Below are 15,239 nucleotides of genomic sequence, written 5' to 3'. Positions count from 1 at the left end.
TACTTGTAAAAGTTTATACGAATAAAAAAAAGATTTTTATTTTTATTATTCATACGGCAATAAAAACACACATTCTGTGAAAATTTCAACTCTCTACCTTATTACGGTTTACGATATACAGCCCGCTGACAGACAGACGGACGGACCGACGGACGGACAGCAGAGGCTTAGTTGTCCCGTAGTCGGAAAGAAACCCAGGACACGGAACCACACAACACAACGGTAAAGTACGAAGTTGCCGTTTTAACGTAGTGGTCACTTGGACTAAAATTAAACTTGCATGGTTCATGATTCGTGATTTAAAAAAATATTCAAATCCTATAATGTACCTACCCCCCTAGAGGTTGAATTTTCAATAATCCTTAGTGGATGTTTAGGTAGGTACGTCATTTAACAGCTATCGGGATGGCAAACAGCCCAATAAGTACGTCCAGTAGTTTGAGCATCATTGATAGATCAGTCAGTCAGTCACCTTTTCTTTTTATATATTTAGATTGTTGTATGATGATGATGAGTATAATAATTATGCGTTGAATCGAGAGTTCCTATGTGGTACTAGAAGTCTAACGCAGCAGACACAATTCGCAATGTGATCGCTTCTTTTGGTTTGAATATATAATAGCACAGTTTAACGAAATAAGGCTGTGATAATAGATACGACTAAACAACGCACTTTCGTTTTTGGTTATCACAGAATACTAAAGAATTATGAGCAGGTACCTTCCAAAGTTCCATTGCTTTGAACAACTTCGATCAATGATGACAAAACTCTCAGAGAAACCCCTTCTTCGGCCGCCTACGACAAAGTGCATAGATTCACGAAAATTATATGCGTAAGTGATAACAACTTCAAAGAAACACAATCATTACACGTATCTCGAATTTTTCTAAGTCAGCCAACACCATTCACTTTTCAGTATTCGACCTCACACGCCCGATGGCCGTTATCCTAAATAAATAGCTTCGCATTCCACATATTGATTGAGCTTCAAGAACTTTCTCGGCGTGAGCAGACAATGCGGCGCCGGAATTATGAATGAAATGAACCAACCAGCAACAGAGTCATACCTAATCGGGAGCGTATAGTTATCACCGCAACCTATAATCTCATACAATAAAAAGGAAAATGATGACTCATCAACGCCCAGCCCAAAAAACTCTTGGACCTAGAAAGCTGAAATTTCGTATTGGTAGATAAAAGTTCCCTCTCGTATGTAGACAAGGAATAAAGCTGGGAAAGTCCCATGAGAGCAATCAGCAAAGCTAGTATGTAATATTTTATAGATATGTTTTACAAATATCGATTTAAAAATACTTAAAAAATCTCCTGAGGACTGAGGTTCTGAAAAATCAGAAAGTAGGCCTATTTCAATGTTTGAGCATATTTTACACAGCTTACGATAAGGTTTCCCTGGTTTGAATTTGAAAAGAATTTTGTTAAGGTAAGGTAAGGAAGGTAAGGTGGAAAAAGTATTCAGCTTTCTTTGTTAGCTGTTTAAGTTAGGCCAAATCAGGTACCCGGGTTTCTAATAAGGACCACATTAAAATAAAATTGATTAAATGTTGATTATTTTACATGGTTATTACTTTTCAAGTAAAGTAGTTATTATATAATGACTAAGTAGGATATTACATTACATGCAAATATTTACAAATAGTACAGAAACTTAGATGTGGACCTTATTAAGTACTTATATCAAACTGTATAGTATATTAGTAAATTAAAAATAAAACTGATTTTATTTCAGTGATAGACAGTCATTTATTTTTAGTAAATAATGACTTTTCTTTAGCTATCACAAGACAAATCAATCTTATTTTACTAATCAATACACACGGTGAACCTTATTAGGAGTATCAAATTTAATAATAGGCACGTAGGTTTTTGTTACTAAACTAGATATTCAAACATTAACCACCGACGGCAAACCGTAACATACAAAATTTTAAGAATATGACGATGTAAAGAAATTGTGTATTATTAAAATCCTAGTTGGACTTGTGTTTTATGCCAGGTCTCCTCATAAGCACTGGTTCTTAATACAACCCCAAATAGTGGTCCTTATTAGGATTACAACAACATGGCAGAAAATCACATTTTGAGGCAAAAATCTTGGAAAATCAAAAAAATTTCATAGCATTGTTAAAAACCTAAACCAAGCAAAGTAGCGGGCATCAGCTAGTATTTTTAATGAAAATAATAATAGCTTTTTTTAATGAAAATATTACAATAAAGCTTAAAGCTAGCCTTATCTAATTACTATACAAATCATGCCCGCGTGTAATGGTGCCAAGAATATTGGCTGCATTTCCGCGCTGGACAGCCAGGCTGATCCGTTGCGCATAAAATGAGCCAGCCCTTCTGTCACCCGATGAGGCTATTAATCGCGGTGAAATATCTCGTAAAAAAATAGCACTAAGACTCCAATGGCCCCAGGGTCTCCACGGCAAACGGAACAAAAATGTAACTCTCTATAAGAGAGGCATACTTGCGCCGCTTGCCGTTTTCAGCTGTTTCTGCTGCAGCTCCCGGTCTTGATGCTGTCTCCCTGATATGACACGGGGCCAATGTGTCAACGCAAGTTGATAATAGCTAGCTAATAATCTGTAAAAATACTTACGAATACTTTTTAATGAAAACAAGTCTTTCATAATTATACCTACAGACTTCAGGGCCAGCCCTACAATCAAACGAAAATATTGTACAAACGAAGAAAAAACGATTGAAGATCCAAAATAAATAGGTAGGTCAATTTTAGTTTTGATTTTACAAAGTTATGTGACTAGCTTATGCCATTTGACTGCCTGCGTGGAATTAGATTCTTAAAAATCACATGTACCCTACTAGATCACTTTCTGTATAATTCTCTACCTGCCTTGGAAAAATCCTTTGTATTTTTCCTTCCCTTTCTCTAATTTTCTTAAAAACCTGAAATACCTTTAACTTTATTTTTTAACCGAAAGCCCAAATACTTACCAATTTTCATTTAAATAATTCCTTATCTAAAATTAAAGAAAAGTCTTTCATTCAAACTTTCATCCAGCCTTCAATTCATCAACATTTTGTACAGTTGCAAGTGAGTTGCAACAACAGTGTCAAAACCTTTCTAAAAATATGTGCAGAAAACTCACTCTACTAAGAGCAAAAAGATTGTAATGCAATAAGATGACAGCGCAAAAAGAGTGAGTGGCATCGACCGCCAAAAATCGCGAGCGAGATTGGACGCCGCCGCAAGCACATTGGTGCACGTCAGAAGGGGAAAACGCCCGCGTCGATGAAATGAAACATATTCGCGAGACGCCAATATTTCAGGCAAACGTGTGTCCGCCCCTCCACAGAATGACAGTGACCCAAATGGTGCGCCAGCGCAGTCAGTTCCGTGAGCGCGCGACAGCTCGGTTGACGCACGAGTCGGAGTAGTAGCGACGTGAATATTCTCCTATGCGCTATCGTTCAGTGTGATTGTCGATTGGATATTGCCGTGTACAATGCAGTGAGTGAGCACCGCGACCGGCCCGAGCGTCGGTCATGTGCCGTCGCTTGACGCCTGCCCTCCCGGAGGTTGACCTTTCAAGGTAAGGGACAAAAAGTGCATTGTCACATTCTGAGAAGAAATTATTTCAACACAAAGTGCCATTTGCTCAAATTGCAAAACGCAAATTAAAGAAAAAGTGTTGCCATGCGAAATGCGACATCGGTGTTTGTGAACGGGGTAATGACTCAGCCGCATCTCGAATTTTCCTTTTGTGCAAATAATGGCAGTGGAGAGGGCCGTGCTGGCATGTCGGCTCTCGAGGCTCGGCACTCGGCGCAGCGTGCAGGGGACGGGACGGTGGGCGACAGCGCGACCGCGTCTGCTCGGCAACAAGTATCTCGCGTGTCGCCATGCTGCCGGCCGTGTGCCGCTGCGCTCCCGGCCATACCGCCGGCTCCTCTCCGTACCGGCGGCAACTCTCTCGCATCCGCAAATCGCAACAAGCTAACGGAATCAGATTCGTCACGACCGAAATTCCGTTGCGGACATTCACGCCTCGACCGACTGAAATAAATCGCTCGTTTAACACAAATAGCACGGCATTGTCGCCACATTGACAGACGGACGTGTATTTCCGCTTCTTTTTTTTCCTCTTCCATCTGAGTCTGGTTATCGCGCGGTATCGCTGGAAAAAAGAAGCGCTTCACCCTTCCTCTGACGCAAGCGCCGCTTCCGTCATATTACTTATACATAATTCCGTCGCCCTTACTGATCGCGTCCACCGTAGGTTTACCATTAAAGTAATTTGAATCACATATTGGGTTACACCGCAAAACGAGAAATGAAATCCAATGTTAACATTACAAAATGTGCTGTTTTGATCGTAACTTTACTAGGTATATTATGATGATATCAATGATAAACTTGTTTAAAATAAAGTTATAAATGAAATTCAATAATGCAACAAGCAGTGGTTGATACGATAGTTCGTACGGATCAAAGATATGAGGAGGTTATCTGTGGTTCTATGACATGTGCAGTTTTCGCGGCGTTCCTCAGAAGGCCGTGATCATGTATGGGCGAGCAGTGAGCACGTATGCGCCTGACGTCAGCAGCGGCGATCGCTTGTCGTCGCCTGCGCTGATCGGTGAACTCTACGACAATGTCACTGATAACAACACAATTCTAAGCAAAATAATGAGCACTTGTGAAATGCTGATATCGTTTCCTTTATATCGTTTTTAAATAACCTGTTCCATTGCCGAAATTATGTACTTACACTGATTAAAATGACTGTATTGTAGAGTTTTGAGACTTGTACCTAAGTTTAAGTAATAAAATAGTCTTCCTCTTCTAGTGCAATTTTCTATCGGAGGGTGGCAACCAAGCTAATTAGACTTTGCGTTGTTGCCCTAACTAAACAATGACCTTGAGGCTTGAGCTCATGTTGAACCACTAGCGAAGATGATATTCGTCTATGGCCAGGTTTAGAAGAAAAATTTACAAGAATTTGATAAAAGAATAATACGACACAAATTAATTTTTAAAGTAAGTAGGTACCTACCTATCCAGCTTTAATTTACTACATAAATAACGGCAAGCGCTTTTGGACGAAGGCTGTCTAGCAGGGGGATTCCACCATGCTATTTTCAGCTTTTATATAATAACGAAGGTCAGACACGCACTGACTCTCTCCCCATTTAACCTATAAAGCCACACCATTTTAGCAACCCAGATACCAATTGTGCCAATTAAATTCTCTCTGTTTTCTCTACTTATTCATATTTGCTCCAGATAACCATCAGCTACCATCAAAATTAGAGCATCATTTATCACCCTATCAGGTGAGATCATATTCAAGAGCCAAACCTGTAAGAGATTTTAAAAAATGACGATCGTTGACTCTATAAACTTTACTTCGCTAATAACTGATTCAGAGACATGTCCATTCCTGTTTTGTCGGACACTCGCTTCGTTCCCGCCCGGGGTCAATACTCGGCCTTAACACGTCCTTTGTAACCGACCTCAAGAAACATGCATGCCTGAGAGTTTATGAGTTTTTCATAATGTTATCAATGTGTGTAATCTGCCAATACACACTTGACCAGCGCGGTGGACTATGACTTAAATCTGAGAGGAACCTTCTCAATCTGATAGGAGACTCGGAAGAGGGCCAGCGATGGGTTGTTGTTGATGATGATGATCTTGAAGAGCGGTTTCGAATTTATGCCGAGTAATTGGACTGATAAAAAGAAGAGGAGGCATCACGCCACCTTGTGTTACGCCGGCATTTATCAAACAACAGTCGGAAAATTTTCCACACGTATCCACTGTCTTCGTAATTGTAAAACTGGTCAACGACCCTAGGAGATTTGTTAAGAGAAACTAAAATCACAGCTAGAATAGCGAAAAGTAGTTCATAATCAACAATATTGAAAGCATTGCTGAAATCACACTGAGCATCCATACCAAAATGTAACAGTAATTTTAACTAATGCAGTAGTTATACTATGACTAGCACAGATACTAGATTGATATGGAGTTAAAAGGTTAATTACATCTAGAAACTGGAAAGAAAAGTCTAATTTGCTTATGAACGAATACTTACATTAAAAAATTATAGAAAGGAATTAAAAGAATTATAGAAGGAATTAAAAATTATGGAAGGAATGAAGGAAAATTATAGAAGGAACACAAACTTGATGTTTCAAACCCGAAAAAAAAAAGCCTGGAATAATTATTTTATTTATATTAAGTAGTTGTTCTTGATGCCTTTACCTGTGAAAGACAAGTAAGAAGACCTTGTAATAGTCTCCCACTTGTTCGGAATCGGCTAATTTACTGAAGAAAGGATTTCATTACAGAGGACTGTAATCCTTGTATAAACCACGTATATTTTATTTTTAAGTCAAACGGCAGTATAATAAGAGTGCTTATACCTACGGTTCATAATAATAAGCGGGTGGAGGTTATCTCGGAGGTCTGGAGGGCGATCGCCTTGCTTTCATGTTGAGACTTGTCGGCCGCTACTGATTAGTCACCACCCCGATCATATTATTATTCCAGAAACAAAGTAGGTAGCTTTTTAGCGTTCTGTACACGAAGGGTGCCAACGGGACCCTATTACTAAGCCGCCGCCGCTGTCCGTCCGTCCGTCAGTCTGTCAGCGGCCTGTATCTCATGAACCGTAATAGGCAGAGAGTTAGAATTTTCACAGAATCTATATTTCTATTGAAAATTTTCAAAATCGCTGCCATGAAAATTTAAAATAAATAAAAAGTTTTAAGTACCTAGACGTATTTCTTCATACGACGGACGGAATCGTGTGCGAGTCCGACTCGCACTTGACCGGATTTTTTTTAACTTAGATGGTACCTGCTTTAGATACCTTCTTTGTTCTTTATCTACTCGCTTGTGAAAAAGATTTTTGTGCGTGAGTTAGACCTACAATAGATTTTAGGTTTTGGTTGCTAAAAAAAGCGTTGCTCCATCTTTCCCATCTAAGTATCAAAATTTTCTAACTTAGGCTCTGAATATTACCTATTTAAAAATATATTGCGTTTGGTTTTAATACAATATAAACTTCCGATTATAAGTACCTACCGCTAACGAAGGTTGCTGTAGAGTGTAGCCTGAATTTTCCACACAACTTCTTTCAGTATAGGTTACTGTTCCCTGTTCCTTGTTCCAGGTGTTACCTGTTCGATTGTAAAAAATAGTAATCTTTGTAGAAATTATTATCTTCCTCGAAGTTATCGACATATTACAGATAGGATTGATTATAGGTATTAATTTCGGCCGTTTCGACATGATTCGAAGTATCTTCTTAGGTATATTATGCACGGACTGTACCGTGCTACGGTCGAACGTGCTTAGGGCATTGGACTGTGAACAGTCAAAAGTCCCGATTCCCTAGCCCTAGTGGGATCACATTAATTGTAACTAGACATGCAGAAGCATCGCCTCTGCCGTGACTCTACATAGCCGTGCCGAGTGGGAGGGTCGTGGGTCCGAATAAGTGAGTCACAGACTGAGCCGGTTTGAAGTTAGAACCTTGCACGCCAACAACCATTGCAGAATAATAGAAAATTATGATTCCATTTACATTTCATTCATAACTTTAACTCTATGACCGACTGTTTTTGCTGAGTTAATGACGTCAATCCAAAGTGCTAATTATATTATTTCAATTCAAGTTAAAATTTTATATCTACTAATGTGTTCTTGCCTAACTAGATCCTATTAATACTATTGTCTATTCTGATTTGTATATTTGGTCTATTCTACTGTATATTATTTTGAATCAATTATTTGCTATACTGTGGAAATGCCTAGAAAATTCTTGGGAGGGCTAAGAATCCTTGTTCTTAGCGATGACTGATATATATATATATATATATATATATATATATATATATATATATATATATATATATATATATATATATATATACCCAATAGAAGATCTAACTTATATAAGTAGGTCTTAGTCATTATCACTTTGTAAAGATAAATTGATATAGGTAGTATTGTAGTATGTATTTTACGGGATATTTCTACTTAAATATAATTTAATTTTAAAATATTTCTGGCATGCAACGTAATTAAAAAAATATTCTGAAGGCCAATTTTCTGATGACGTGTTATCAATTACCGCCGGCGTTTCGCTATTTTAGCACGTTATCAGTTTAACTTTCTTCGCCGAGTGAAGAATGGCTTATCACTCTTATCAGTTATCAGATGGTGATAATGTAGGCAGTTTGCTCTTTGATAACCCGCTGTGACGGAGTCTCGAATGCATCCAGTCTGACATTTAACTTAGTTAAATATTTGCCTATTTTGCTGGAGGACATTGGGTATTTGTAGCCAAACATGAGAACATGTTTGGCTACAAATACCCAACCTGCCTGCCAACCTCGAAACCTGACTGCCAACAGCTAAACTTGTGCAACAGATAAACTTGTGAGGTGTAGTACCTACCCTTACCAACCTATATGTATGTTTATGTTAAAATTAATAGTTACAATTAATATTACTTATAATGGTTAATTTTTTATTGAAAATATTACAATGTAACTAATATAGTTCGCCTAACAGTTCATTTTAGATGTAAGATTTTCATGAAAACAAAATGATGTAAGTATTTATAGGCATTTCAAAGAGTTTTAAGTTAACACCTAGCTAAATGCTAGAAAAAATTAAAATCAAAAAGTTTTCGCGCAAGTATGCCCAAGCCGTATTAAGTTAGACTGCTTTCTTATAAGAAAGGTCAAAAGAAACTATACATTAGTTAAGAACTGTCAAACCTTGAAAACCTTTTACCAGAGTAAGGTAGAACCAATAATCTATATGCATTTGTAATTATACATATAATCGTGTCCCGTCCTTATTTAACAATGATAAAAAGGAAAGAGTTGTAGATTTTAAATTTAGTTTTTTTTATATTCAGATACAAGTTAGGCCTTGACTGCAGATTCACCTGGTGGTATGGATGGATGGATGCGTGTATGACAGTTTTTATGAAACCCTTACACTTTTGGTTTCTACACGGCATCGTACCGGAACGCTACATCGCTTGGCGGCACGGCTTTACCGGTAGAGTTGCAACTAGCCACGGCCAAAGCCTCCCACCAGACCAGACCAGAAATTTAGAAATTTTAAATTTCCAAACCCCTGCCGGGAATCGACCCCGGGATCTCCCACTAACAGGACCCCAGCGCTTACCACAGCGCTAGAATGGACGTCAAACAGAAAGACTTCAGATCAGCTTCGACGCTATTAGGTATATACGCGCACACGTATTTCCACGTCAACCAATTAGTACCTACGTGAAGTTTTTCTTCATCACATTTTTAGGGTTCCGTACCTCAAAAGGAAAAACGGAACTCTTATAGGCTCACTTTGTTGTCTGTCTGTCTGTCTGTCAAGAAACCTACAGGGTACTTCCCGTTGACCTAGAATCATGAAATTTGGCAGGTAGGTAGATCTTATAGCTGACATTTGGGGAAAAATCTGAAAACCGTGAATTTAGGGTTAGATCACACAAAAAAAATTAAATTGTGGCCATGAATTAATAATTAGTATTTTCAACTTTCGAAGTGAGTGACTATATGAAGTGGGGTATCATATGAAAGGTCTTCACCTGTACATTCTAAAACAGATTTTTATTTATTTTTATGCATCATAGTTTTTCAATTATCGTGCAAAATGTTGAAAAAATACGACTGTAGTACGGAACCCTCAAACGCGCGAGCCTGACTAGTACTTGGCCGGTTTTTTTTTTCTAATAAAGCTCGTGCGATCTGCGAGAGCCGTGAGAGGTGGACGATCAGGCGCGTGATTCAAATGATTCAATAGGTGGCAAATATGCTGACGTGGGCGCCGCGTCATGTTCCGAACGTCACCACGCACTGCACACCGTCACTAGTATATTTAGATCGGAATGCCTGTGCACATCCACAAGATTACATTTTCCGGAAAAAATTGGCCCGCCTCCAGTATTTTCCAAGACATTGATAAAACTAATTATTATGCTGATAAATGAAACGTGACTAGTCCGATGTTTTCATTTATTACTATCTATATGCAACGATTGTAATATGTACCTAACTACTTATGCCTACCCTACTAGGTACTTACTATATACACGACTACCCAAAAAAGAAGTCTATTTAATGTTTCAGGATTCATGTATAATAATAATAATAAATACGCTTTATTTGCACAACCACAAGAAGGATTACATTAAAGAATAAAAAACACAGACAGAAGGAAGATACAAAAGGCGGCCTTATCGCTTATTAGCGAAGATGTGTAAGAGTTGGAATAAAGATTATCCAATTTCCAGCACACCAAAGATTTTAAGCTTATTTCGTGGTTTAACATACCCGTTATATACAATAAAATAAGTTCCAGCATACCTTTTAAATGCCTGAACAGATTTAGATGTATGGGGTATCTAATAAAATATAATAAATTTAATAGGCTTTAATTTTTTGGAAATAAATTCAATATGGCAGGGCAGATGATAAAAATTAGTTAAACTTGTTAGATATTTATACACAAATACAAAAAGCTGATTAATAATGTGAATTTTGAAGGTTGTTCAAGAGAAAGGACGAAAGACAGCGAAATCAACTTAACTAAACTGTTAATACACAACAGCTGTTAAAACCTACAAAACATGTTATTAAGTATTTCTAATTATTATGTAGAACAGTTAGATATTTATTAGACAAATGCAACAAAAAGTAACTAACTAATTACGTATAACCATAAAATATATGCAGGTAGGTACATAATATACAATGCATAGTTTTGTATAATTTAATTTTCACACAAACCTGTTAGTTTAAAGTTTTAAAATAGAAGATAAAATTTCGCCAGAAACCAGTTTATTATCTATGCATCGATTTCTATTAAATTAAAGAAAATGTTATTTAGGTCCATTTAAATATTTTGTGGATTATAAATTTCTACTATTAATATTATCCTATAAGAGCACGCGCCGTGTTTTTGGCGTGTGGCATTTTTGCAATAAATATACCATTTTATTGTCTGTCTGATGTGGAATGGATGGACCACTTCTTGGTTTTTCAATTCGTCTATTTTTTTATGCTGAGTCTTTTATCTATATATTTTTTTGAAAACTGCTTCTTTTTTATTTACCCATTTCTAAAAATGCACAATTTTATACTAATAACATAATATTATATTCTCCAAATTTAAACTGCAGCTAAAATTGAATCTAAGTTTATGACTTTGCCAGATTTAAGAATTATCGAGTCTTCCCCCCCCTATCTTTGGACTTCTGACAATCCTATAATATCCCAATGCAACTAGCTCACTGCTTCTTCCAGCTCAAAATGCGTGCGTTAGATATGTTGCCTGGTCCAGTCAACGTTTGAATCTATGTACCTAATATACAAAATCTAAGTTAGCCCTTGTGGAGATTAGCTTTTTCAGATTACAGTCTGAAAATAAATTAAAGAATGTTTGTTGCATCTAATACTACTAAAAAGATTAGTATAGACAAATAAAATAGCCCATAGCCAATGACAAGCAAGTTTGTTGTGCATATCTTGTGACGGGTAATTAGGTTTCATTGCGGCGAGTTGGCGTCCCTCAGGAATGTGGCCCGAACCTGTTCCCAGCTGGTTATATAATGATAACTGTCTGCCGCGGCCTCATCGTTCTGTCATTACTGTTATACAAAATTTATTGATTTATTAATTTCAGCTGTTTTAGTTTACAAACAGCATTTCTTAATAATAGAGTTGTAATAGAGTCGCAAATCTCCTAAGTCCAAACTATACTTATATTACTTAAATCGACATAATATTATCTCTATCCTATACTTAATGTCATAAATGCGAAAGTGTGTCTGTCTGTCTGTTACATTTTCACGGCCTATCAGTTTAAACGATGTTGACGAAAGGTACAGAAATCGCTTGCTACCCGGGGACACTTTCTATCCTGCCCTGTCAATTTAGTTTAGAGATCTAGCACCATTGTCCTTTAAGTACCGCTATAACTGATCCAAAATAGGTAACCTTTTCTAAAGTTTATCTTGTATCTGGGGTTTTGACTTTATAGCTTTTAAATTATTGCTTATCATTACATGAATATTTATTTTAAATAAATCTGTCTTTAAAATACTTAGTGCTCGATTTACACTTTGCAACTTTGTATTGTAGCTAGATAGAAAGCTGGTGGCCAGGCCATGTCGTTTTCTAATTAGATCGACGTGACGTTTGAAGTGGCATATTATAAAGCTTTTAGTCTTACTCCATTCTTACTCTTAGTTATACCTACTTTTAGTCATAGATAAAAGAAGTCTTCTCTAATCTGTGCTTTTAGTATTAAAAAGTTGCCAGACGCCAAACAGTAAATTTTTATAGGTTCAGTAAAATTCAATTACATAAAAATCCACCGAATGGAAGCGAGGTCTCCTATTTTCCTTGCGATAAAGAGAGAAAAAGCGTGCCTGATTTCTTTCCTGCATAAACTTTTTGCCAAAACCTTATAATTGTATTGATAGAGTACGCTAACACCGGCAATTTAAAAAAAAATTAATTGTGTTGTGATATGTAGTTTCGACATTAATGTCTTGGATCGTTAACAAGGTAGAAACAGCTGACCAAAACTCATGAATAATTAGCAGCTACCTAGATGACGTGAACAAGTTATGGAGGACAGTTTATTGCATAATCCGGCACATAAGTTAATAATTTCTAAATGCCACCAGCTCCCTTATTATTGGAATACAAGAAGTACCTAACTACTAGACGATTTATTATAAGTGCATTTATCTCTTTGTATTCTCGTACTAGATGCGTGTGTACGTCGATACGATCATGGATCTTAAAATAGATCTTTATATTTAGAATCAGCGAGCTAACCACGATGACATCGCGTAGGTACTATTTTAGTTTTGGGGTAATTCCAAACACAATCGTTGGACATACTTACTTAATTATATTTGTATATTATTTATAAATTTCAAGGGCACGTAGTCTTATAAGCATTAGTATCTAATTTGGAAAGGTGGGCTGACATTGTTACGTTTATAAAATATAAGCCTTAGTACCTACCTACCTACTAATTTAAATTCAAACTTTTGTGTTATCTTCCGTGTAGGAAGATTCACGCCTCACGCCTCAACTATTCGAACGATTCTAACGAAAGTCATACAACTTAAACACTTGTCACTTACCTGGAGAAGGACGTAGGATTAACAATTCTGGGAAAATAAAGATCCTACAGGTTAAGAATCCTACAGGATTCTACAAGCCCAATCCACGCGTAGAAAAGCAGCAGTCAAATATGTATTAAAAAAATCTCTAGTCCGTTACAGTAGTAGATAGTGATAATTTTTCCTTCAAAAATAAACTTTTTCTACATACGAGTTCTTTATAACTGACTCATGACTGTTATAGGTATAATATTATTAAAATGCAGCTCAAACCGCTGCTGAATCTAAAAATCTAAGATTTTACTAGTAGATTTTTATAACACCCCAACTTTTATATAAAATAGGATTTTCAGATAATATATTAGATAGTGATTGGTAAAACAGTGGAAATATAAACTAAAAGCAAAAATATGTTTAATCACTACGTTCGCAATTCAAGGTGACATCATACTATAGGTATTAGGTACGCTATATTGAGCTCTGCATGATTAAATTGACACTTGGATGCGTGCGCGCAGTTTCCTCGAATAGCAATAATTAGATATTGGTTTTGTACAATGAGTTACTGTTTGCTTCAAATTATTTAAGCAACGGGAAAACTATTATCGGATGTGTTAATCGTTCATTGCCTTGTTCACATAGGTAGGTACCTACACTTATTAGCTATTCGTCATTATCAAACCAATATTATATCACCATTATCACCTGCTTACTTCCATTATCGACAATAAGAAACGTATCTTTTTACTCTATATTATAAAAATACGTAGGTGCTAGACTAGCACCTACCTTTATAAATATTTTATATAACGCGTAAAATTTAACTCCTCACGCGCCATTTTAACTTTTTTGACAATTTTCTTGTCAAAAGTCCGATTTTAGTCCCTATTTTAATAGTGAACCGAACTTTTGACGTGACAGTTGACTCATAGAGATAAAATAGCGCGTGAGAAGTCATTTTGTACGGACTATACAAATTTTTTTTTGTTACAGATATAAAAATCAAAATTGGATGATGGATAATTTTATTTGGACAACCCTATATATGATGAATGTTCTATGAAAGAAAACAAAAGTGAGTCTATATACATATCAGGTAATTAGGTATACTATAGGTACAAACTATTTTTTATTTATATAAGTCAAGAAACGAAATTTTAGTCATTTAGTTACCTACTGATTCTAAGTTTGACTAGTCAATCCTCAAATCTGGCAGGAAATCAACCAAAGGCTAAATTTTCAACCTTTTGACCAACGAATTTTTATTGCCAGACTTGGGGATTTACTAATGAAATCTTCTTTGCTTTCGATTAGGGACCAATAACAATATAATATTATTAAGCGTACTTTTAAAACGTTACCAACTTATCTATTTACTCATATAACTATATACTTACTTATTATATACTATATATTTACTTATTATATAGTCAAATTCAAGATAAACTTAGTTCATACACGTACCTATTTAAAACGTATCAGACCTATAGCTTCCTAAAGACCATGCGAAAGGTTTGCGCCGCGCCGAGATATAAGCAGACAAAGGTACCTACCAAAATATTAATTCAATCACGTCCAAAACGTGTCTCGAATATGAAGTACTGGTTGAATAAACGGAAGGACGTAGACTCCGCCAAAGGGGTCAACGTATAGATTGTTCTCAGAAGGGGCTATTAAAAACGTAAAACCGGTGAAGTGCGTGTCACACTTATAGATAGGAACCAGCCCCCCAATTGTGTAAGAATAACCATTTCATGGCTATCGCAATCGTCAAGAAATTCTGCCCTTTGATTGGTTGATTCGCTGTTTACATTTTTTCACAGCCAATCAAAGCGCAGAATTCTTGACGATTGCGATAGCCATGAAATGGTTATTCTTACACAATTGGGGGGCTGTTTGTTTCTTGGTTTGTCCTTCAATCACGAAGCAACGAATCGACGTGATTTTTTGCATTTGTAAAATTAATTCAGACCTGGAGAGTGACATAGGCTACTTTTTATCGCGAAAAATCAAAGAGTTCCTATGGGATTTTTAAAAACCTAAATTCTAATATCATTCTTGATTAACGT

General features: G+C 36.5%; 1 long non-coding RNA gene across 1 annotated transcript in view; it reads left to right on the top strand.

Moving 5' to 3' along the window:
• Nucleotides 1–3,419: 3,419 nt before the first annotated feature.
• LOC138403309 (uncharacterized) overlaps nt 3,420–15,239 on the top strand; it is a 29,570-nt gene continuing 17,750 nt past the window's right edge. The window contains exons 1-2 of the long non-coding RNA XR_011237593.1: nt 3,420–3,576; nt 14,164–14,245. This is a non-coding gene — a long non-coding RNA (uncharacterized lncRNA). The remainder of the gene's footprint in view (nt 3,577–14,163; nt 14,246–15,239) is intronic.

The sequence above is a fragment of the Maniola hyperantus genome, chromosome 15 (assembly GCF_902806685.2).
Source record: "Maniola hyperantus chromosome 15, iAphHyp1.2, whole genome shotgun sequence".
Lineage (NCBI taxonomy): Eukaryota > Metazoa > Arthropoda > Insecta > Lepidoptera > Nymphalidae > Maniola > Maniola hyperantus.
The sequence above is the reverse complement of the archived record's forward strand: the minus strand, read 5'-3'. Positions and strand labels throughout refer to the sequence as shown.